The following is a 25,470-nucleotide window of genomic DNA, read 5'->3' as shown; positions in this document are numbered from 1 at the left end:
ATGAGTCCTGCAGACTGGATCTAAATACAGTTTTTCTCTTTAGCAGCATTTCCTGTTGCCGCTTTCTCTCATCCCAAAACTGATAAATATCTAATCCTTTAAATGACCTTGCGTACTACTCACCTGCTCTTTCGAGTAATTGGTAGATTATGAAGGACTCTCAAGGCTGCACTTTAAAAAGTATAAATAGCTTATTTCATCTTCTTCTGCATGTTTTCTCTAATTACCAGAAAGTTTTTTTTCAGAAACTTGGGATTAACTTGGTGTAAACTTATTTTTCTTACTCTTTATGTTTATGTGGCTTTTGTATTAGAAGATAAGACAAAACATTTATGATATTCATTCCCAGGGCCATTCCACACAACCATATAACCCAGAATATCAAGACAGAAAATCCCACAATACCTGCTTTCAACTGGGTTGTCAGAGTCTATACTGCCATATATTCCAGTTCAAAGCAGATAATGTGGGATTTTATTCAACTGTGTGGAAGAGGCCCAAGATGTTCTGCTTTCTTGGGATTATGGCACTAGACGTCAATATAAAATGTACCAACACATTAGAGTTTCAAGAGTGAGAGAGTATCTCAGTCCTCCTTCTAGATATGTGCTCTTCTGAGGCTGTTTCCACACAGCTGTATAAAATTCACATTGAACTGGATTATATAGCAGTGTGGACTCAGGGTCTTTCCACACAGCCATAAGACCTGGAATATCAAGGCAGATAATCCACAATATCTGCTTTGAAGTGGGCTGTCTGAGTCCACACTGCCAAATAATCCAGTTCCATGTGGATTTCATACAGCTGTGTGGAAGGGGTAATAGATAACCCAGTTCAAAGCAGTTATTGTGGATTATCTGCCTTGATATTCTGTGTCATATGGCTGTGTGGAAGAGGCCTGGATCAGTTAGAACACTCTCATCCCCTCCTCCACTGCTTATTTTCTTCACCATAAAAAACTAGAAGGAAAGACAGAATAGCTATGCAATGCTTTTATTAGTACCTTTATGAGCTCTTCATCTGGAAGTGTTAATCTCGTGTAAGGGTAGGAAAATCATTTCATTTTGTGGGCCAAACTAAACTCCTATTAGCAATTGGGCCAGTACCAAAAGAATGAGACCAGCAATGCCACAATATTTTAGCTTGACGCTCTTACTGCTAGCAGCTGACCATAAAGAGGGACATTTCAATTGTCCTGTAAGAAAGTTCAGAAATAGCAAAATGTAGGGCCCAGAAGGTTGGATTGAAACCTCAAGTGTTTGAGATGCCCACCTTTGATCTCTTGAGAGCCTGACTTTATCTCAGCATAATATGTGAATAAGTGGATTACTCCTCATATCAGTGGTATACTTTCTCAAATTATATTTATAATATTGCATATCCTTTGATTTTTTTCTCAGAAATTTGAACTTTTTTATATTAGTTTGACAATGATTAAATAATACAGTTCTATCATGCTTGTCCCGAGAGCAAGATTCAAGCTTAGTTGTTTACTCTGAGATGATTTCTGAGTTGTTATTCTTAAAACTGAATGAGACGGAGGATGGGATTGGACACTTAAGCAGCCATGATTGATGAGTCATTTTTGCTATCTGAGTCAAGTATTTCACTAAAAAGGATAGATTTATCTATATAATGCATTTATTTATTTTTACTGTATAACATACTGTCAGAACATCGCCATGGCTTTGCTGTTTGATGAATTGGTCTTGCAATGCCAGCCTATATTGATTTTCAAAGTGTTCATATTTTGATGATAGCAAAACAAGTTCCTTGTACAGTTTATGCATTTTTTTGAAAACTATATTCGGCACAAATAATGTTATAAGGTTTGTAAATATACAAATAATTGGTCATAGTAATAATGAATTTGTTAAAGTATAAAACATGCTATACCTGTAGTGCACCTGTTTTGATGAGTATTGTGACTGTTACAGTTTAACTTTGTGCTAGGGTACCTCCAATTGTTCGGTTGTACTTCTCCCTCTTTCCTCCTCTAGTACTGAACAGTGGCCAAAACACCTGCACTGGAATGATTGCCAGTTATTTGGAAAAGATTATGAGTGCATGTGAATGTTTGTGTACAATGGATAAAATCACTTAGCAGTTGAATCTACTTTGGTTTTGCCAGTTCTTTCCTCTGAAATACATCCCCCATCCACCCACCTGATATTAGTTGGTCACCCGTCCAAGCACTAGGTAGGACTGACCTTGCTTAGTGTCCAAAGTTAGGCAGGATCTGGTGTCTTTAGGGTATTTAAGAGGGCTATAATGCATCCAGTAATTCACAAATTTGGATTTTTAGAGGCTCTTGAGAACCAACGGTCACCTTTATCTTTCTGGTTCCCTCTATGTAAAGTTTACTTGCTTTCTTGATTTTGTGGAGTGATAATGTAGTCAATAATTGCATATTTCCTAAATAGAAATTGTATCCATGCCAGGTGTAAAACCAACCCCCCCCCTCCATGTAAATATTGTACATTACGATACATGTGTTCAACTTTTTCTTTTTAAAGGAACATGTGCAACAAGCTCAATTTCACATCAGGTTTTATTTACTGGCCATGTTTGGTTTGTTGGATTTAATTGAGGAATGGCACAGGATCTGGCATAGCAGCTGATGGACAGAGCATTGGTGAATGCTTTATTACTTTAAAAAATATATTAAATTGAAAAACTCAAGTTACTATTGTATGACAGGGAACTTGAAATTAAGATGTAGGCCTTCATATTATGTAGATCTTTGTGGTTTCTATTTATAATAATATACTCATCATTTTTATAATATGTATAGTATTTATGACAGCAATTACAATTTGAAATATAATTTTCTCTGCTTGTATATTATTCTTTATCTATCATAGCAGTCAGTAAAATGAAATTGTGTCCTATTTCCTTTGTTACTGTGTTCGCTTGGAAGAATGGCACTTCAGCCAGCAGAGGGAGTGCTACACACTTAGCCCTGTAGATTGCTTAGAGTGCCTTAGTTTTCCTCTTAATTTATTTCAGAAGAAAATGGTAATACTATGTGCACCCAACCAAAATGTTTTAAACAATAATTTTCAAGGTGGCCATTTGTGATTTTCTTTACCCACAAAATGACTTATCCATAGGTCATATCAAAATCCATACTTTTGGCCCCCAGAATTGCCCTCAACTTATACAGGTGGTTGATTTATACATGAGTATATGCAGTATGTTAGCTGGGGAATGTTTCTTGGATATTTTGGATTTGGTCTACATTATGCCAGTTCTGCCAGGCCATGAAATGCAAAGTCTCACTGCATGTTACTTGATTTTTCAAAGATAATTGCAATTCTGTGACACTAGTGTGAAAGCAATAGAACGTTGAAAGAGAAAACTTTATGTTTCCCCTCCCTACACAATCAGGTTGCACAGGTCAGAAGCAACCAGTCTATTCTCAAAACCACCCATTGTCAGCCATAATAGAAAGAGCCCATGTCAAGCCGACAAAACCTGGTTTGGGCAATCATTCTGACATTCTGAGGATGACTGTAACATCTTTTCCCTTGTACTTTTTGTTATTTAATGGATTTTGCAGGGGGATAGGCTGGCATTTCTAGGGGCAACGGGTTGCTTAAGAAGTTCAGGATAGACATTGTAGCCTTTGGAATGGGTAAGGGCTGATGATTCAGAAGAAACAGGTACGGACATCCCCATTGCTGTTCCTCCTATTTGCTGCCTGCATGAGGTTGCCTTATTTTTCCTAAAAGTAGGGCAAGCCCTGCCTATAGGTGTTTCTTGCATCTAAATCTCCTCTACCCTAGACAGAGGTCAGGGATTATAGCAATTGTAGTTGAGCAATATCTAGACTACCATGCTATGATGTTTACTTGTCCTCATGCTGATCTTGGTCTTGATTAGATATTAACCTGGGAGTTGAATATGGCTTTTGGGGTACTTGTGATGCTATACTGAAAGCAGTCATGTTTGTATAGGATGATAATATGCATGTGGCTGGATAGTTTCTGAGTGAAATGGCTAGAAGATTGTAGAGACTGGATTTTGACTTGTATCATTCTAGAGTCATGTATGTGCAATAAAGCAGCAATACCTTACTAGGCCAATTAGATTAGATGCAGATGATCAAGACGGTTTTAAACAGTGTATTTTAGTATTGAGACAAATGTTTTTAATGTTTATGTATGCATATAATGAATTGTTGTTCCGGCATTGAATGTTTGCCGTATACATGCTGTGTTCTGCCTTGAGTCCCTTTCAGGGTGAGAAGGCCGGAATATAAACGTTTTAAATAAATATGTAGACTTGTTTCTAGAATGCAAAAAAGAGATGCCACCTAAGAACTTCCAGATAGTAAGAGATGTTCCAGTGGAATACTCTACCTTGAAAGGTGGGGAATCTTCTCTTTTTTTTGGGGGGGGGGGGGGTGTCTTTTTTTTCTTCTGCTTATTAAGATGTTATTATATGGGCTCAACTTGTTTTAATATATGTATTTTAAATGATATTTAATAAAGTACTTCTGATCTCTAAATGAGTGGGTAAAACTGAAAAACAAATGTATACATATTAGTTCTAGCCTTCTTGTGGGAAACCTTACCTAGAGCCTTTGTTTAAAAATAAAGCATGCTCACACGTTGTGGGAATGTCCAGAAGGGGGCGGCATTGCTTCAGAATGTTTTAGGTCAGTGGCTTTGTTGTATACTCTGGTGTCCTTTAAGCAAAAGAGATTGAATACTTACCTAAGTCTAACATTGTGCCCTATCCCAATTTATGGAAAGAATTTCTAGATTTGGAACTGGCTACATATACTGATGTTTTACTTATATTTTGTGCCATGAGGAAGCAGTTCTTTTGAAAGAAAAGGTTTTACATATCTGAATAGATTTGTTTCAACATTTATATGTTGGCATGCAAAGGATAACTTAAAATGTGTGAAAATAATGATCCATGTAACCAGCTTAAATGAACAGGTCAAATCTGAGATCTTCCTGAGGCAAGCAAATGCTTCATCTGATTCCTTTCTGCAGAAACAACCCCTTTTATGCACCCTTTGTGGGAAGTAGATTTTAGTGGTTTAATGTACCTCAATTTTTGTTTATTAACTTATCCTATAATTTATTTGTCTGCCCTTGGTGGCTTAAACCCCAAAGTTTGAACCAACAGCACTACTATTTTTTCTTTGTGATTTTTTTAAAAAAGGTGGACAATGTGTGATAGAGAGAAGGGGAGATGACTGATGTATATGATTAAAATGTGAGTTGACCCCATGTTATTAGTTATGTGTAAAAGTAGATTAAATTGAAGAGTGGTTTGATTTTTCTAAGTTACCAAGCCATGACAATTAAATGTGTGTATGCAATTTCAGCAAGATCTCAATACATGGCCAAGTTTATATGGGAGGATGCAATACTTGTTTATCCTGGACCTTAATCTGAACTATATAGGGCTTTATAGGTCATTACCACTGCTGTGAATTCTGACTGGAAATTGACTGCCAGGTAGCCAATTGAGCTCTTGCAACAAAGATGACAACCCTTGTTAACAATTATTTTTGCTGAAAAACTGTCCTTTTAGAGTAAAAAAAAATACAGTAACTGGTGATATTTTCATGAAATTTACATCCACTCCATTAAACTACTGTATTATGATTTTTATAATCTTAATCTCTGCTTCTTTTTTCTTCCTGTTTTTGTTCCCTATGGAAATTTCTTTCACTTCACCGCTTAAGCATTCCTCTGATATTTTCTCTCCTCTTGATTTAGAAAGATTTCTAAATTAAAAAAAATTAAGAGTTCTGCTGTAGTGGAAATCTGGCACTGTATATTAATTCTGCATCCTTGCCGTCAGTCCAGTGTTTGTGAACACACAATGCATTATAGGTAACAGCTAATGCCAGGATGTCACATTGCATGTGAGGTTCTTTGTCTTCAGTTTGATTTCTTTTATTGGTGAAAAGGTAATACTGTAGTCATGGCAGCTATTAAAATTCAAAATTGGGGACGAAAACTGCCTCACGTCACTCTCACAGGAGCACACACAGAGTCTTAAAAATAGCTCTTAGAGTATGAGCTGCTGCCACTCATTTTGATATACTGTTAACTCTGATGCCTAACAAATTTTTGATAACTTATTCCTGGGTCAAAACAAGCTGACAGTTTTGTTGGATTCTACTTGATGGAAATATTCCAACATTTCTGAGTGCTCTTCTATTTGTTTTAATCCTTTTGTTTAAATATGTCCCTTTTAAGTTGTATTGTGTGTGTCATGTCCTGCTGTGTCCTTTGTCACCCCCCCCCCCCCACCCAAAACGAGCAAGCTATGCTAATATTAGCTTTATGAAGAATGTCTTTGGCTTCTGGAGAGTTCCTCACTGAATGGCAGCTTTGGTTAGTTTGTAAAGTCTGATAAAAATAGTATCTTCAATTTTTAAGACTTGTCAAAAACGGATTACCTCTAATAAGACCACATATTACGTCTCTAATAAAAAACAGTTACCAAATATGGGGTTCCCATCAACCTGAGTGTTATATTAGAATTTGACTATTTCCTTAGTTGTGGGCGCATGCACACCTCAAAGTTACCTGTCAACTTATGACAACTTCATGAATTTCATAGGGATTTCTCAGGAAAAAGATACTCAAAAGTGATTAGGCAGTTATTTCCTTTGAAATATAATCTACTGATATTTTTTGCTGGTCTCTCATCCAAGTAGTAACCAGAACTGGCTCTGATTAGCTTCCAAGGTCAGATGAAATCTGGTGCTTTTCGAGTATTTAAGTCCACTTTCTTAGTACCAAAATTTGATAAACAGTTAATCTAGTTGTGATATAATTAATAAAAAATAAGGGAAAGGGAGCTGTGCACTAATAATGATGTTTTAAATTATGATGGACTTTTATTCTTTTAGTGTGGAGTGGGAAATACAAAGTGAAGGGACCTCACCCCTTGTGTCTGTGTCTAGGCTGATGGTTTGATGGGGGTTTGATGCATGGCTCGGTAAAGAATAAGTGAGTCATCACCTCCTTAGAGATTCTTTACAACTTTTCAATTAAAAACACCCTAGATGTTTTGTTTTTTAAAAAAAAAAAAAGAAGTGGAAGGTTGGAAACTTGGGAGCTTCAGGCATTGGAGTCATCATTCAGCTCATGGTCCAGTTTTCCTAACTCTGATTTAGGATGAAATCCTACTGTGGTCCATCTGTCAAAAGAAAGATTCTCTCAGTTATATTTGGAGGGGGCATTTTTTCATCTCTTGTGCTTCCTTCCCATTGTATTTTAATAATTTGGAGATTTATCCACAACAGATTTCGGAGCTCAGTGCTTTTCATCAGTGGAGGGGCATTAGCTAGATTTCCATCCTTTAGTTTTTCCCTTTGAATTGCCACTGGATTCCTAAATCTTGACCACCTTTACCTGGTATATTGTGGTATTGTAAGATCCTTTTAGCTGTTTCCATTTTTAAGCTTACAGAGGTTTTCTTTGTAATAGCCAATGACATTGTGACGTAAGATTTAAAATTTTGAATCATGTGTATTTCTAAAAAGGTATAGTGTACGCGTACATGTCTGTAATTCAAACTCTTGGCTTTCAATTTGTTCCCAAATAATGTTACTGTTTCATTATATTCTAACACTAGATTTTGAAACTGTATTGCAGTAGTGTAATGCAATAAACATGATTTTTCATTCTGGAAGACTGATGCAATCTGCTTTTTTGTTATTTGATTTATAGATTAGGATTATATTAAGATCCTAAATAAGTAATTTAATTTTTGAAGAGCATTACTATAAGAAATTACTTTCCTGATATTCTTTCTAGCTTCTGGGTCCTTCTTTAAACATAAATTATAAGAATACCTGCTTCTGTTACTGCTGCATGAAATAACAGAGGAAGAAAAAGAACTAGGTAGTTTGTGTGTTTTTGACTACATTTCCACAAGTGGTTAAAAAAAAAAAGCTCTCCTGACAGTATTGAGGAACCTAGCAGGACATAGAGAGCTTGATTGTGCTCTCACAATAACTTCAGTTATTGTGCACTGTCCATCAGGCCTCCTAGATCTTACGCTGGTGCTTCCCGCCCCACTCCCTGCCACTGGTCTATCCAAGGCTGGCTGGTTGGCATTCAGGTGTCTCTTTTTGATTTACCCATTTCTTTTTAGTTTACCCATTTCCAACATGGTAGCTTTTTTGGTACCAAATTCTGATTCTGTATTTATTTATTTACTATTTATTTACTATACTTGTATACCGCCTTTCTCAGCCTATCGGCGACTCCAGTTCCTGAAGACATTTTACCATATGAGCTCCAATATGCTGATGATAATGTAGTCTGTGTTCATTCAGAATAAGATCTACAAGGCATTCTAAACTCCTTTGCAAAAGCATACGAAAAGCTTGGCCTCTCACTGAACATCAAGAAAACCAAAGTCCTTTTTCAGCAGGTACCAGCCAATCCCTCTGCAATGCCAGAAATACAGCTTAATGATGTAACATTAGAAAATGTCAATAATTTCTGCTACCTTGGTAATCACATCTCCACAAAAGTCAACATTGACACTGAAATATAACGCTATCTGAGCTCCGCGAGTGCAGCATTTTTCCAAATGAAGCAGAGAGTGTTTGAGAATTTGGATATTCTTAGGGATACCAAGATTATTGTTTATAAAGCTACTGTCCTCCCAATCCCATTATAAGGCAACAAAATGTGGACCATCTACAAATGTCACACTCAACGTCTGAAACAATTCCATCAGCGTTGTCTCTGAAAAATCCTGCAAATCTCTTGGGAAGACAGGCGGACAAATGTCAGCATTCTGGAAGAATCAAAGGCCCCTAGCATTGAAGCGATTATCCTTTGCCATCAATGTATTGTCGAAGGCTTTCATGGCCGGAATCACTGGATTGTTGTAGGTGTTTCGAGCTATATGGCCATGTTCTAGAAGCATTCTCCCCTGACGTTTCACCTGCATCTATGGCAGGCATCCTTGGACACCTCACAACCTCTGAGGATGCCTGCCATAAATGCAGGTGAAACATCAGGGGAGAATGCTTCTGGAACATCACCATACAGCCCGAAAAACTCACAACATCCCAGTGATTCCAGCCATGAAAGCCTTCAAAAATACATTTGAAGTGCATTTGTGAGCCTGTGTTGCCACCTTTGTTTCCCAAAGTTGGGACTGCTGTGTTAATATTCACATGTAGGGTTTAAAACTAACCTTAAAAACTGTGGCATAGACACTCCAAGAACTGGGAAACCCTGGCCCTTCTGCATTCTAACTGAAGGCCAGCTGTTACCAACAGTGCTTTATAATTCTAAGAGGCATGAATGGAGGGTGAAAGGGAGAAACTTGTCAGGAGGAAGGCGCTTTAAGCCAATGCCTGCCAGGACCACCTTCCATCTGGAAATCAACATCTTCACTGCAAAAGAACATGCAGATCAAGAAAAGGTCTCTACAGACCACCGCCAAGACCCTACACTTGGAAGGCAATCGTACGCGGGCACGATGGATCACCTATGATTTATTTTTATTTATCGTGTCATCAGCAACCATACCATTGCATTACATTTCTAACAGAACAAAACAAACAAACAGATAAAAAACCTCACAAATTTTGCAAACTTGGTAGTTGATTAAATGTCCTTTGACCAGTATCTGGCCACTTGGAGTGCCTCTGGTGTTGCCGCAAGGAGGTCCTCCATTGTGCATGTAGCAGGGCTCAGGTTGCATTGCAGCAGGTAGTCTGTGGTTTGCTCTTCTCCACACTCGCATGTCGTGGATTCAACTTTGAAGCCCCATTTCTTAAGATTGGCTCTGCATCTCATGTCATCATCACCTATGATGATGACAGTGATAATAACTCTGGAGACCATTTATAGATTCAAAGGGTACTTTTGAATGTAATATATGTATGGCTTTTGGTGAAATTTTCAGGGATCCATTAATAATTGGTGTAGGAAAATATTTTGAATGCATTTTGCCAGTATTTTGCAGGTATACTATAGAAAAGTTTTATGCTACTTAAACCAGATAAATGTACCAAAGTTACTAGATCCTTTCTGATTCTGGAAGCTAAGCCAAGTCAGCCCTGATGAGTACTATTCTAGGGAAACTGGGAAGATAGAAATAGCCAGATTTGGCAAAAATAGTATGTGAATGTATGAGACGTTAATGCAGTTGAATCTGAAAAGTGTTGCTGCACTATATCTGGGTTTTATTAGGTTGCTGAGATGATTGGATTTACAACAGTCCAGCAGTTTGTTTTCAGCAAGCCTTGCATACATCTGCAATTATATTTGTGCCTAGTGTAAACCAATTGCCTATTACTGTAGCAGCCATTTGTACATTGTACAGTAATGGTCATTATTTTTAATCACTGACATATTAAGCAGTTCACATTTGTTTCTAGAATGAAGCATTTGCTTTCTTAAAGTAAGGGATAGTTAGGTGTTGGTTCATTTTTTTTTAAAAAAAAGGAAAAATTCCATCTGCTTAGCTGTCACATAGATGAATGTTTTAGCTGTGAAGTGCATTATCGCATCTTAAATTGACAGCTTAATCTATCTGTTCCTCTCCCTCATCTTCCAGCTTGGTTTTTTTTTGGTGCAATTTTTATTAGCAGCAAGGGAAAATCTTGTCTAAAATGACAGTGTTTTCAGTCCTATTTAGCATCTTTTTATGCAGAGTCGACAACTTCACCAGGTCTGGAGGCCAACGTTCTGTGCCCTTTCTAGATGTTGCACAGATTTCAGAAAAGAATAAAAGAAACCAAAAGTGACCAAAGGCTGCCTTTAAACAATAGGCAAATAAACAATAGGCAAAGGGAACCTGCCAGTTATTTCAAAGGGTGAATAGTTGCTTCCGGAGAACAGGTACTAACACTTAACCAGAAAACAAATCCAGGAGAGGAGAGGAAAAAGAGCTTTACACTCTGATGTTCTGCGCTGTCTTATCAGTGGCCCAGCAAAGCCTGGAAAAATGCCCAGTGTCTTACGACAGGCTACATATATTTTCTTTTGTAGTTTTAGAACAGGACAACAGCCATGCATACTTATTAACTTGCTGGTGAGACTGAATATTTAAGGACAGAAATATCTCCCTATGTGAATACAGTAGGCCTGTATATTACATGGGGGTTTAGTTTTGGTATATTTTGTGTAATACGATTTTTGTGTAATATCTGGAACCTCCCTCTCCCCAACCAGCATGAAAGTACTGTACAGTACACAGTCAAAATCCACCCCCACCCTAGCTCATGTGCTGTGGAGGAAAGAGTAGCTATATGAAGCCATTATATACTTCTCATCACCAAAAAAGGAGTGTGTTTCTTTCCTCTGTGGAAAGAAGCAACCAAAGCCTTGGTGCATTACCCCAGATAAAAGAGTCAATGTTCTTTCTTAGCTGACAGAAATGCAAGTGGGCTTTGATTTGCCAAAAAAGAAAACAGTGTGGGCAGCCTGCTGCCCTTGCCTTTGTTCATGGAGGGGGGCTTCATATATAACTGAAACTGTGTAACACAAGCTCACATAATATGAATGCCAGTTGTATGTTGTTTTTCTCCACTGTTGATTTTTCAATTGACCCAATTGTTCACATGTTTATATTTGCAGTATATGATCTTGGAAGCTAAGCAAGGTCAGCCCTGCTTAGGGCTTGGATGGGAGATTGCCAATGAATAGCAGACACTGTAGGCTATATTTCAGAGTGAGGAACTGGCATGACTGCCTCTGAGCATTCCTTGTCTGTGAATTTCATGAGATTGCCATAAGTCGACAGGTGACTGGAAGGCACACACACAGAGGCATGTTGTAGCACATACTTGTTGATTAAAATACACTGGGGACAAAGAGACTTTAAAATCATCTTCTCTTGTACTGGAACCTATTATATTCTTCTGTATTTTTTGTGTATGTAGCTCAACATGTTTCAAATTCTGACCATGTGCACTGATTTTGCCATGTTGCAAAGACACAAATTCATATGATATGTCAGGTTGGAAGTTTTATTATAAAGAGTTGGTTAAAAAGCTGTTTTTATGAGTGCTTTTAGACATAACAGAATAAAAGTGATGTATAAAAGAGTTTCATATTAGGAGATATTTCTTTGTACTAGGAAGGCTAAGAACCTTTCTATGCAATACTGGTTCAAACAGTAGTTTCATCCATCTGTGTTTGTGCAAAAGCATTTACTTGGCAAATACCCATCATAAAATGATTTTGTGAAGTGGCCCCAGGAATGTTGATGAGCCCCCTTTCCTTCATTGTGCCTTGAGCTCATGTATAAAAAGAGAATAAGTTGGTGAAAAAAGATATGTAACACTGAGCCTTGGACTCATTCAGGGGATATGTGTAATGCATTGTGAAAGATGACTGAGATCTATGGAGAACTCTTGAAAATGACATATGTAATGTAAAAATGTGCAGTACTATTGTAAATGGAAATGGGTAATAATGTAAAGAGGTTGTTGTTGTATACATTAAGAGGGTAAGATTGCAGATTCTTTAACAATAATTCAAAAGAAAAATAAAATTAGAAAATGACATTAGAAATGAAAATGTGAATGCGGCGGGTAGTGGTAGTTAAAGGGTAGCAAATAAGGACTGAAAAGGAAAATGTGAGTGTTTAGTGAATTCTTTCTGTTTGAGGGGGAAATGTTAATAGTCAAAGGAACATGAGAACTCTTGAGAGAAAGAGAGGAAAGAAGAAAAAGAAGTATGTAGATGGAAAACCGTTCCTTAGAAAGAGTGTCCACTTTCTTTCCTATTTAAGCATATCTTGGTTTTCCCCCACAAGAGTTTGAAACATGCTTCTTGTTAATACATGGTACTGAATTAACTGTATAAAACAAAAATAGGTGCTCAATAATAATAGACAAAGAGGATAGTGTATGCCTTGTTGTTAGGACAGAAAGACGACTGTGAAGTATGCATGTTTCCATAATAACATGGACAAGGAACTGTATAGTAAATGGGAAATTGGTTGAAATTAGCTTTTTAGAGGACAGTATTTGTTACAAGAGGGAACCACTGTTGTTTGTTGTTTGTGTTTGAATCAAAGTATATTATTAGATTATTCATCCTTTGGATAAATACACCTACTGTGGTTAATTTAATTTTGAAGAAAAGGCATTTGCAGAGATTGATCCACAATCAGTTTCCAAGTAGGTTCAGGGCAATTTTTATTTCCTGCTGATAATGCCCCAGCTTCTACTTGCTCTCAAAGAAATCCTTTCCTGTGAGTTTGGTCTTTGAGATGAAGCTTGCTGACTCAAATGTATCCAAATTTGATTTTTAAAAGGCCATACTACTCTATATAGCTGTGTTTTCTTTCATTGTGTAGCAAAAATAGAATTATACACTGGAAGACTATAATTATTCAAGAATCCACAAAAGCTGGCAAGGTACTGCAGTGGGTTAGATTCAGGCTGTAATAGAAAGGTATAAATTCCCTACCCCAAAGTTGGGTACAGAGAACCAGTTCCATTTTGAGGCCCTTCTGAAAGATAATGTCTAGTACATCACACATGATGACCATGTTTGCACACAACAGATTTTCAGAGAATTCTAGCCTATTGTAAAGAGCTGTCAGCTGAAAACCTAACCAGAAGTCCCAACTTTGCATGTTATCTGGTGCTTGATGTCCTATGAGATACTAGAAAATGCAATAAATAGAATACTGTATATTCTCAGCTGGTGAATTTTGATTTGATTGGAATTCCCATCTCAAATGGCACACTCAATTTCTTGCTTATGAACATCCTTGTCTGTCTTCAAATACAAGCCTGCATGTACAGCCAGCAACCAGAAATTAGGGAACTTTTGCAAAGACGTGGTATACACGCAGCAGAACAGGTGCTGTATACTAAACAAAACATGGAAAGTAAATGATAAGATTAAGGTAAAATAAATAGTGCTGTCTTATTTTATGTATGCTAAACCTCCTGCAGAAAAATCCTGCCGATCAAAAGTTCGGCAGTTAAAGCCTGGGTCGGGGTGAGCACCTGCTGTTTGCGCCAGCTCACCTGTCCATCTAGCAGGTCGAAAGCAGAGATGTGAGGGAAATAATAAAGGAACCCTTAAGGACATCAATCGGAGAAAGACTCTTCGGCATAGAAGATGGAGTGACAGCACCCCCCCCCCCTTTATGGCCAGAGTCGAGCACAGCCTCCAAGATGGCAGAAATAAGATGGGAAAATTTGCCTTTAGTGGAACGCCAGGGGATCGGGAAAGGGAGCCGGTCATGGGGAAGGGATTGAACGCAGAGAACAATTGAGCGCCAGCTCTGCTCATGCACCCGGTGACCGGGTGGAGCAGGAACGAGAGGGGCTAGGCGAGGCTCAAGGGCCCGGCCCCTTTGGGAAGAGGATCACCCGGCAGCAAGGCAAGAAAGCCGAGGCTCCCCCGGACTGCTAGGGCTGTTGTGAGCTGAGGGGGCGCTCCTCAAGTGGCAGTCGAGGCGCATTTACAGAGGTGCCTCTGTGCCCCTGGCAAAAATAAGTGTTCTGCGACCGCTTACTTCGCGTAATGGACGAGCCGCCCCTGTCTGTCCTTGTTAATTGCATAATTGGCATTGAATGTTTGCCGTATGTATGTTCTGTAAGCCACTCTGAGTCTCCTTCAGGGTGAGAAAGGTGAGATATAAATACTGTAAATAAAAATAATAATAAATGTTAAATGAATACACCAACCTCCTCACTAGCCTGGCAGCCCACTTCTATTAGTTCAGGTACTAACAGACAGAAAATAATGGCATTGGATTATATATTTCAAGATAAAGAATTGTGTAGGTGCTAGGAAAATTTCAAATTGGGCTTGGGATGTAATAACTCTCTCTCTCTTGGTTATTCCTAACTAGAAAATCCCATTTATTTAATGCATCTATGGTGGTCTACAGAGTAACACTTATATCTGCTTTGTTTCAGAGTAAAAGATTTTACTCCCTGATTTGGTCAGGGATACTTTAAAACTCATCAGTTCTTTTCTACAGATACAAATTGTGGTATCAACTTGCATCTACTTCATGGTAAATAAGATGTCTCCAGAATTTTGGTTATCATTTTTGCAGATATGGCCACCAATTAAATTATTAATCTGGACAAGGTTCACCTAGTAAAGGAATAGACTGACTACGAAGTATAAATTAAGATTTATGGGACGTAGCTCAAAAATATATGAAATAGCACAAGAAGTGACTTGCTGCGGTTTAAGCGGAAAGTGAAAGCAGTTGCATGAAAGAAATGGAGATATTGATTTGCTTTCAAAAAAAAAAGAACAAAATACTAAGATCACTGAGTGATATATTTGATATATTTTTCTCCTGTCACAGTTCAAGCTCTCCCATCCTGTAAGTGTGGTTACTAACAAGCAAATGCACCTCCGAAGAAAGAAATTTAAATGAAGAAATCACACACACACACACAAATTAGGTAGATAGATTTGCAACCCTATTTAAAAAGGTGTGTTTATGCCCAGTAATAAATATAATCCTAGTCAAAGTAAATTCTGTTGAATCCATCGGAGCTTATTACTTTTTAGTGTATTTATATCCTGCTTTTTTCCCCAGAATCAGGACTCATGGCATCTTACAGAAATTACAACATAAATGAAAGGGGAAAACCACATGGAAATTAAAAAAAATCCAAAGCTTCTTAAGAAGTAACTGGACTATATATTCTACAATTATATCAGCTAAATTGTAAAAAGAGTGCATCCCACGCTTCATTGAATGAAGTGTGCTTACATGAATTTTAATCAACCCTCTAAATCTTATCAGTAGAGTGAGATGCTTAATTTTTATTCTTTCTGCTTTCCAGTACTTTCTGAATTGCTAAGTGGGTTGTAGGTGTTTTGTCACATTAATTTCAGATTCATTTGTGTATGACAAGAATCAGAGTGCCCAGAAGGTGGGAGGAGGTCATTCTTAGACGTCTGGGATACACTACTTCACAAGACAAAGGATGCTTGAAATAACATTCAAGGGAAGAGTGACCTCACATTGAATCTATCATGTACAGGAATTCACAGGATTCCCTCAGATTTCCATTTCAAATGTAAAGTTTAGGTTTGATTTTTGATTTCATAGCAGCAGAAGTCTCTCTATTCCCCACCCCCCACCCCCGCCTTCCTGCCAGTCTGAGCTTGGATGGAATGTACTTTTGAAGACTTTTGTGAGGATTCTTAATGCTTGTGTCCTGGCTGCTGATCTGAAATATAGTAATACCTCTACAGTCCTGGTAGAACAATTCAACTTAAGTGTTTTGTGCCTTTAGGAGAAGAATAAATGACAGTCTTCAAGTACAAGACATGTCATAAAATAATGGACAAATTCAAGAAAGCATTTTGACCTGCATGTATCTGCCATGCGCTGGTGTTAATAGTGGCTAATAAAAGTTTTGACCCATTTTCAATTCTTAAAATCCCTTTGCCATCAAAATGAATGGCAAATGAATGAGTCCTGATCTGGAAAAAAAGCAGGATAGAAATAAATAAATAAATAAATAGTCTTTGCTTGACAGGCCAAAGGTAGAATAAAGTTGAATTGCCATGCAAAAGAGCTTATTTGAATCTGTTCTTAATAGATTTTTAGACTTCACTTCTTGTTTTAAGTGTATCTCTGTGTGGGAGGAAGAGTATCTTGCAGGTGATAGCTGGTATGTTATTTCACAGTCCCAGTGGAGCTTGGAAGGCTTTTCACCTTTTAAAATGAAAGTACAGAGAAGTAACTAATCCTTGGTTTCAGATACAGCTATTAGCAGAGCTAGAAGGGGAACAGACTCTCCTGAGGCCTTTCTCAGGTGGTTGTTATAAGCAGCACTAATGGAATGAGGGGAATATGAAGAAGCTTACTGTGATTCCCACTAGTTGTGAGGTTTTTGGTAGAGTGCGTGGGTTCAGACCCTAACAATATACTTTAAGATTGAAACGTCTTACTCATGAAACCACAGTTATTCCACACTGATGGGTGGGTCTTTCTCACCAAAAAGCATAAATCAGATGAGAAAAAACAATAGAGCAATGGAGGAGGAGGGAAGACTAGGAAAGGAGAGAATGTGGGCAGATAGCATTATATGTGATGAAAGCTTGTTGTAGTCAGAGTAAGGTTTAAGGAGCTCAATTGAAAATCTAAGTAACAGAACTTGCAGAGGCATTTGAAGGAAAGGAGAGAGGCAGCATCCATAGATGGCCATGAAGGAAGTTCTAGGAATGTTTGGAAATCTCTACTGAAGCAAAGAGTTGCAACTATATTGTTGACAGTGATTGGTTACAGGGAGCATGCAATTGCTTCTTCTTTTTTGAAAACACTGGTTACCAAACTGATTCTAAGCACAAATCATGGTGATGCTTTCTGACTTGTAAAGCTCTATATGGTTCAGGTCCAGGCTCACTGAAAAACCTTGTTTTTCTATTGTGAGCCTGCTCAAACTCTTAAGATCTTCTCATAGGCAGTCTCACTATCTTCACAGGCTGCTCGTCAGCCATCAAGCAAAGTCATTTCTACTCTAGTAAGAAATAGACATTCTTTTTCATTTGGAAACTGTTTATTTAATGCATTTTCTGTTATAATGCTTTACTCTTTTTCACCTATGTTTTTAAATCAATGTCTTATAATGTTTTCATTTGGTCAGTGATTTAATGCTACTTCAATCTTAACCATTTGTGTATGTTTTAGATGTATGGTTTAACTTATACAGTGGACCCTTGGTATCTGGTGAGATTCTGTTCCATGACCCATGTTGAGACCAAAATCTGTGGATTCTCAAGTCCCAAGAATGTCTTAGTAAAATGCCAAAATCAACATTGGAATTATGTGGGGATATGCAATTGATGGTTGGATACATGAATGCAGAATCTGTGCATACAGAAATCCAACTGTTTCTATAATTTTTTTTACTTTGTAAGCCATTTTAAGACAACTTTTGGCAAAATAATAATATTTTTATCCCGCCCTATCTCCTCGAGGGGACTCAGTGCGGTGTACAACAGAAAAAATGGCAAACACTCAGTGCCAACAAGATGTGACAAAAGAGATCACACCATAAACAATAAATAGACAAGTGTAGAATATAAATGCAGTGATTGATTACTGTAAGAGAAAATTTGCAGAAGGGGAATTTTGGTGGTGGTGGGGGGGGGGGGGAATAACATAAGAACAAAGGTCACATTCAGACTCAAAATGTGAAACAAGGGTCAAAATTTATTGTGTGGGAAAACTATAAAGACAAGGAGACTGTTAAATAATAAAGACAAGACTGTTAAATTAAATAAAGTATGGAACGCTTAATGAAGTTGAAGATAATTGTTGTATACCTTCTTTTAAAAATGAACTTCTGAATTTCCATGTCAAGATACTGATATTCATGATTCAAGAACTGAGTCACCCCACATGTTTTGGGGGAAGTTGTAATTTGTGAGCTTATATGTAAGTGGCATTTGTGTAAACCAGCAATTCTATATGTGTGATGTAGGGCTAAAACCAGAGCATGGAGTATTACTTTTTGAAAAGTAGCTTGTCACAGTTATAGTTTCAAGGCTCCCACATATTTTGTTAAGTTTCTTTGGTTATTATAGATAAGCATTATTTTCTTCCTTTGAAGGCAAGTTTTTTCTTTTAAAAACCCAGCACTCTAATATTTCTATAAAGATACTAAAAGGAGTGCTTTAGATAGGCATCCCTCCACATTCAGTGTGTTTAGGTGCACAGGTTCTCCATAAAAATGGAAAAACTGTGAATAAAAAAAACTTTAAAAAAAATCGGAGATAACACCACTAAGGATCCAGCATAATTCTGTGGTCAACTTCCATAGGATCATGAAGGGAGACCTTCAAATATCAAGAGAAGTATTCTGTTTTAGGAATTGATAGGTCCTCTCCAAAAAGAAATTGATCTAGGTTCTCTCTGGTGCTATATGGACCGAGTCATTCTGGAGGACCTAGGGATTCCTACTGTGAAGATGTTAATCAAACTCTTGAATAATCAAATCTGCATAAATTAAATTTACAAATTAGGAGGGACAGCTGTAGTTACATCAGAATTTGAGTGATTAATAACCAGTAGTATTTTAAGCTCAGCTCTAGGCATCCTAATATCTCTGGAACTAGTAACATTTTGTGCTGTTGCCATTTAAAATACTGGCGATGAAGTAAATTTTACTAGATCACAGAAATGGTTTGCTACCTACACAAGCCATAACTTGAGTGTGGTACCCTGTAGATAAGGCATGGGCAAACTTCAGTCCTCCAGATGTTTTGGACTTCAACTCCCACCGGCTGTTAGGAATTGTGGGAGTTGAAGTCCAAAACACCTGCAGGGCCAGAGTTTGACATTTGTGTACTAGCCTAAACATTTTAGTCAAAAATGTAGCTCCAAAAACCTGGGTAGATTTACCCATGGGTCAATGTGTACTGTACTTTACCAAAAAGGACCATCCCATTTTCTGAGTAGAGTGATGAGTGGTAAGACCTTAGTCCATCCTGGAGAACCTAAAGGAGTAGCTGTACTCTCTCTCTGCTATGGTGCTATTTCTTGCCTGTATACGGTATTAGTGCTTTTCCCTTTCTGTGGAATGACCCTCAACTTATTCATAAGTCATAATAATAATTTATTTATTTGTTGTATTTCAAAATACAACACGAATAAAAGACAAGGCAAGAAGGAGAGAACAGCAGCTAAGCTTCTATTTACAGTCAGAATCTTATTTTCCTGGTTCTTCTTTCAGGAAATGTGCTCTTTTCTTGATAGCTTTCAGAATAAGAAGGCTTACTCTGATTATGATGGATCTTTCCTGTCCTTGCAAGTGGAATGTCAGAAGATCATTTCTGTTGGGGACCTGCAGTTGGATGCTATTGGATGTAGATATCTGTATCGCAGTTCAGTATATTTTGGATAGTCAATTAAGAAATGTCCAATATCTTCCACTGTTTGTTCTCCCCATATGCAGAATCTCTCACTTCTTGGGATGTTATTGTAACTCCCAGTCATATAAAAATCCCTAATTTTGCACCTGCCCCCCTAAATCTGCTCTCGACTTATAAATGTGATCGACTTATACATAAATATATACAGTTTTTTTTGTACGCTGCTGAGGAACCATCCTATAAAATAATAGGGTCTGTGCATGATGTCATCTTGGCAATTTCCTATTATATTTTGCACTGTGAAAGAAAATTTAAAACTTAAGAACAAGTGAAGGTGTAGGGGGCGGTATCAGCATTGTTGACAGGCTATTTAAAATCTTGCATAGCTGCTGGAGAAAGAAGGTAATAACAAGAAAGAAGACAGCAGTTTGCATATTTTGGATTTAATATCCTTCTGGAAAGAAAGACATTTTATTCTTAAATAAAATATTTCACTTGACATAATATGCTCTGTCTCTTGCACATTTTCTTTAAGCCATTGTTAGAAATAGGAGCTTGAATCAAAAACTGTCATTTTTTAGATGCACCCAGGAGAACAAGTGAACAGTCAGACCCATGAGCTTGCAGTCCCTTTTTAAAAAGCAATTTAAATTAATTTTATATTTTTGTATTCTAGCAACATTTAATTAAAAATAAGATTCATATCAAAGAGGAGGAGGCAGCAGCAGCCAGAATTCTTAGAACTGAACATTTTCTACTGAAATGTTTGACTGTTTTGACACCATTGAATCTTTTTTTAATTTTACCAAAGCTAATTTCTGAATTTTAATCATTGCAAGACTCTGTAAAATGAACAGTGACAACAATAGATGAAAGAAGTAGCTTATCTGAAAAGCTTCTAAAGTACACTGCAGCTCTTTTATGTTTTCTTATATTTCTAAGTAGAATGAAAATGCAATGTAGTTTAATTTTATGCGGTTATTTAAAGGGCCAGGTCATGTTCATCTGTTTTTATGATTTAACTCTGCAAATTCTGGGGAATGGTAATGAAAGAAATTATGTTTCTTGAGCTGATCGATGCTTTGTATGCACTGGTCCTGTTTTTAGTGCCCCTTAAATTCAAACATGGGGAAATTGCAGAAATTTACAATTCAATGTGTGTTTCATCAGGAAGGTATCCACAGATTGTTTTGACACTCAGTTACAAATTCAGCATGAAGATGGACGTCTCATGAAATTTGCAGCTGCTGATTGAATTTATATTTCCATAAAGCCCATCAACAGTTGCAGCCTGAAGGGAAGTGTGAGGGGAAGAAATGACAAAAATTGTGAGGCTAGCATTTTTCTTCAGACTTATAATGACAAATTACTTGTAATAAGGTCGTACACTGACCAGGATTAAACAAAAAATATAGGCAGCCAGGAGGGAATGGTTCCCTCCCCCAACCAGTCTAATTGATTTAAACTAAAAATGTCTAATGTTGATATCTGAATGTATGTTTGGTTATCTAAGGAATATACTAAATGCAACTCCAAATCTGAAATGCTTTCACCCTAAAAAAAATCAGGCACTTACAGGTCATTATAGAAGATTTATCATACAGGTAGTCTTATTTTGTAATGTCTTCCCAAGTGAGAAGATGAATGTTATGCATACGCAGAAGTAGGTCATCTTCATTAGATTGTAAGAACCCTCCTCCCCCACCTTCCCCCCTCCTTTCGACTCTGAAATTGTTTTTCCTGAGGTAGAAATGCAATGCTTATCTTAAAGCTATAAACTAAGAAGAGGCTGCTATTGCCTTCAAATACTAATAAAACAATTAGTGAATTAAAACTAATTGTACAGATTTATTCTTGCTTTAAGATCCTGGATGTGTTATTTTAATGTGTTGTTTTCACAGCTGGAAAGGGAAGAAGTTAAATGTTTTATTAGGTATTGGCTTTTATGCGTATCATATTGTCGTTATTATCCTTGAGAGAGAGTAGAATTCCCTTAATGTCCTAGTTCCCCCTCCAAATTGTATATCTCAAGACTCAGGGAAAGTTAAACATTTTAGGACTATAGCCATTTCATTTCATTGTTCTGGGATTTACATGTATATTTGTGCATAATAAGGCTCTACCCACACATTTTTAGTCTTAGGACTTCAGACAGTTTGTTTGAATTGGTCCCACCTTAACCGGAAGATACAAGGCAGACTGAAAATGCTGCCTCCACATGGTTAGTTCTTAGTGCAAATAACTTATTGGTCTTTTTCTGTAAGCTGCAAGTGGAATTGCAATTGATTTTCTAGACTTTGGGGGATATTGTAGTTTTCCTCTATTACTTATCTTCCTGTGTTTCAATAGCTGGTGGTAATGAGACAGTGGTTGTGGGTGGAGAAGGTCCAGCTCACTTGAATGGTTATTTGAAATATATATTCCAAGTTTTTTAAAAATTATATAGGTAGAAGTACATATTCCTATGGAAAAGATTGCCCATTGTTGTTGTCCATGAAATATTTTTGTTGTTAAAAATATGAGCTGGTAAAAATGGTAAAGGCTAGAAAATATTTTTAAAATATCGTATTAAATAGAATTTTGCATTTAAAAAATATATCAGAAAGGCATTTTAGCTCTAATGAAAAGGCAGACCCCCCCATATCATTCTATGAATGTTGCTACTCCCTACAGACACAGCATAGAATCATAGAATTATAGAGTTGGAAGAGACCTCGTGGGCCATCCAGTCCAACCCCCTGCCATAAGTAGGAGAAGCATCACTCAAGATGAGAGTATGTATATGTCTTGACCTATAGCTGAAGTTGTGTGTTATTGCCATGGCAGTAAGTGTTGGGTGGGTTATTAAAGTGATTCGCAACCAGCAGTCTCATTCACTTCATTTTCCAAAACTTTGTTCCTAAAAGGAAGTTTGTGAATGGATAAATGGATCTGACAACTGAAAACTGGGAATATGGAGAAAGTGTCAGTCTTTCAGTCTGACATCTGACCCGGGTAAATAGGACACAGGAGAAATATGCAACCCCATTTGCACCAGGGTTTGACATTTTATTTTCAAAGCATGATGCGTTACTTTATAAGTAACCTGTTACTTTTCAATTATCTTGCTACTATTTTAAACCATTAAAATATAGGCACATTCCTCCTTTTTTCTTTCTTTTCTTTCTTTTCTTCTCTTTTTTCTCTTCTCTACTAAGTTTTATTTTAAACAAGTCTTGTATGTAAAAACCACAATAAAGACTATATATTTTTAAAAACATGGGAACATTTTAAAAGTAGGCGGAATTAGTCATTGTGTATTTAAAAAATGCTGCCTGAAACTTAAACCAGATTTTTATTGTTTCTCAGTTATAAAAATAGGTTGGGTATCCCTTATCCAGAAATTAAACACTTTCCAAAACCATCCACATAGGTGGCTGAGATAGGGTTCAGTGTATACAAAAGTATTGAATATATAAAATATTGTATATAAAATCATCCGCAGACTTTGCGTGTAAGGTGTATATGGAACATAAATGTTGTGTTTAGATTTGAGTCCTAACTGCAATATTATGTGTATGTAAATATTCAGAAGTCAAAAAATTTCTGTTCACAAGCATTTCAGATAAGAGATACTCAATCTTACATTAGAAATAAGATGGCAGTCATTTAAAGAGGGAGACAGGGGTACAACTGAGTTAATTTAAAAGGGAAAAAAGCCTTTCTCTTAAATTAAGAATTAGGTTCAATTGTATGCAGCAAGTCATATGGTTTTCAAAGGTATGCTGCGCAAAGGACAGTTTTCATAATAGATGAGAGTTGAAATGTGTTTCAGAGAGTAAATCCCAGGAGGTCTTTCTGTCTGATCTCTCCAGAATGCTTTTTGTTACCCCACAGTACTGCATTACCTGTCTTTTTTACTCCATATGGTATTGTCACAAATGGAGAAACTATAAGAGAGGGAAATGGACACGTATGCATAGATGGCTAAAATGCAACCTAAGCATTTCAAATAGCATTTTCTACTACAGTAGTTATACCATAAGAGGGCTATGAGAATATTGTTAAGTTTGAGGATTAATGTGAGCCAAATATTCCACAGTATCATTCATTTATCCTCCTTCTATATATTGTGACTCCTTTTATCAATGTTGCACCACATCTGCAGATGTTGAGAGTAAGTCTACCCTGGCTGCAGATATTTGAATGGATAAAGTGGAAGAGTTAACATCTGTCTATTTTTTTCATCAATTGCAAAGAGATTGAAATGTCACTGGGGCACAGAACAATCAATCCCATGCCCATTTTACCTGTAAGTGCCATTGAACAAAATTGGACTCTCTTCCAAATAAACATGCATGGTATTGTACTTGTAAAGTGTCCTTTAAACCTTTCTCTGAAGTGAATCTGACACCTATTATTTTTATTGCACTGCAACTCTGCATTTTTAGATCTAACTCCATGAAATGATAGTGTTAGTTCTGAGGGCCATAGCCTGGATAGATATGATGGCATCTGTCTCCTTTGCTTCACTGGGAGAAATCTATGTTTATATGCAAAAATAAAAGTGCAGGATTCAATTTTAAGAACAAAAGGGAATATGGAGGAGGAGAATTGGACCCTGTCTGTACTTGCTCTTTATCATTTTCTAGCATTTCCCCCAGCCAAGGTTCATCCATAGCAAAGGAAAAATGGACTTAAAACAGCAGGGGAGTTGTAGAGCATGAAGAAAGAATTGACTAGCAAGCCCTCAATATATGGCTAAATAAACATTTACAATCAACCCTCCACTTTTGCTGGGGTTTAGGGCACAGAACCCTCATGAAAGTGCTGGCTTTAGCATAGCAGGTTAATCACTAGCTGCAGCTGTAGTAAATCTTGCCAACGGGAAAGGCTGATAGTTCAAAGCCCGGTAAGGGTGAGCTCCTGACCTTCAGCCCAGCTCCCCTGCCCACCTAGCGGATTGAAAACATTAATGTGAGTAGTTGAACAGGAACTGCATGAAGCAGGGAGGTATTTTAGGCACAGCGTTTCGGGGGAAAGTTTCGTTCCAATTTTAGTATATGTGCTGCCGAAGCGAGTTTACAAACAAAGGAAGCTCTTCGGCAAGGAAATGGAGCGACAGCAACCTCTCCCCCCCCCCCCCCCCCCATATGGCTGGAACTGAGCACAGCTTCCAAAAGATACCAAATGATGAGAAAAAGCCTAAACATACCTCTATCTATTGTCTATGTTGTCATTTTATAATTGCCATTGAATGTTTGCTGTATATGTCTTCTGTGATCCGCCCTGAGTCCCCTTTGGAGTGAGAAGGGCAGAATATAAGTGCTGTAAATAAATAAATAAAATAAATGTGAACAAAGAAATTTATTTATTTATTTATTTATTTATTTATTTACAGTATTTATATACTGCCTTTCTCAGCCTGAAGGCGACTCAGGGCAGTTTTTTTTATCTAAGAGAAAACCTCTCTAGGAATGTCTAGGTCTTCCAACATTACTTTATGGTCAACCTCTACTGGAAGGTGGCCATAGATCACCCTCAAGGACCTAGAAATTCCTAGAAAGACGTTCTCTCTAGAAATCTCTAGTTCTCCCAGCATAATTGGAGGAAATTGAGAATAACACTGGAGACCTTCTAGAGCAAGGGTATCACA

The 25,470-nt window shown here is 37.3% G+C and overlaps 1 protein-coding gene across 2 annotated transcripts in view; it reads left to right on the top strand.

Moving 5' to 3' along the window:
* NDUFAF2 (NADH:ubiquinone oxidoreductase complex assembly factor 2) overlaps nt 1-25,470 on the top strand; it is a 52,794-nt gene that overhangs the window by 2,730 nt on the left and 24,594 nt on the right. The window lies entirely within an intron of this gene.

The sequence above is a fragment of the Anolis sagrei genome, chromosome 2 (assembly GCF_037176765.1).
Source record: "Anolis sagrei isolate rAnoSag1 chromosome 2, rAnoSag1.mat, whole genome shotgun sequence".
In the NCBI taxonomy this organism is placed as follows: Eukaryota; Metazoa; Chordata; class Lepidosauria; order Squamata; family Dactyloidae; genus Anolis; species Anolis sagrei.
Note: the sequence above shows the minus strand (reverse complement) of the source record. Positions and strands in the feature narration are given on the sequence as shown.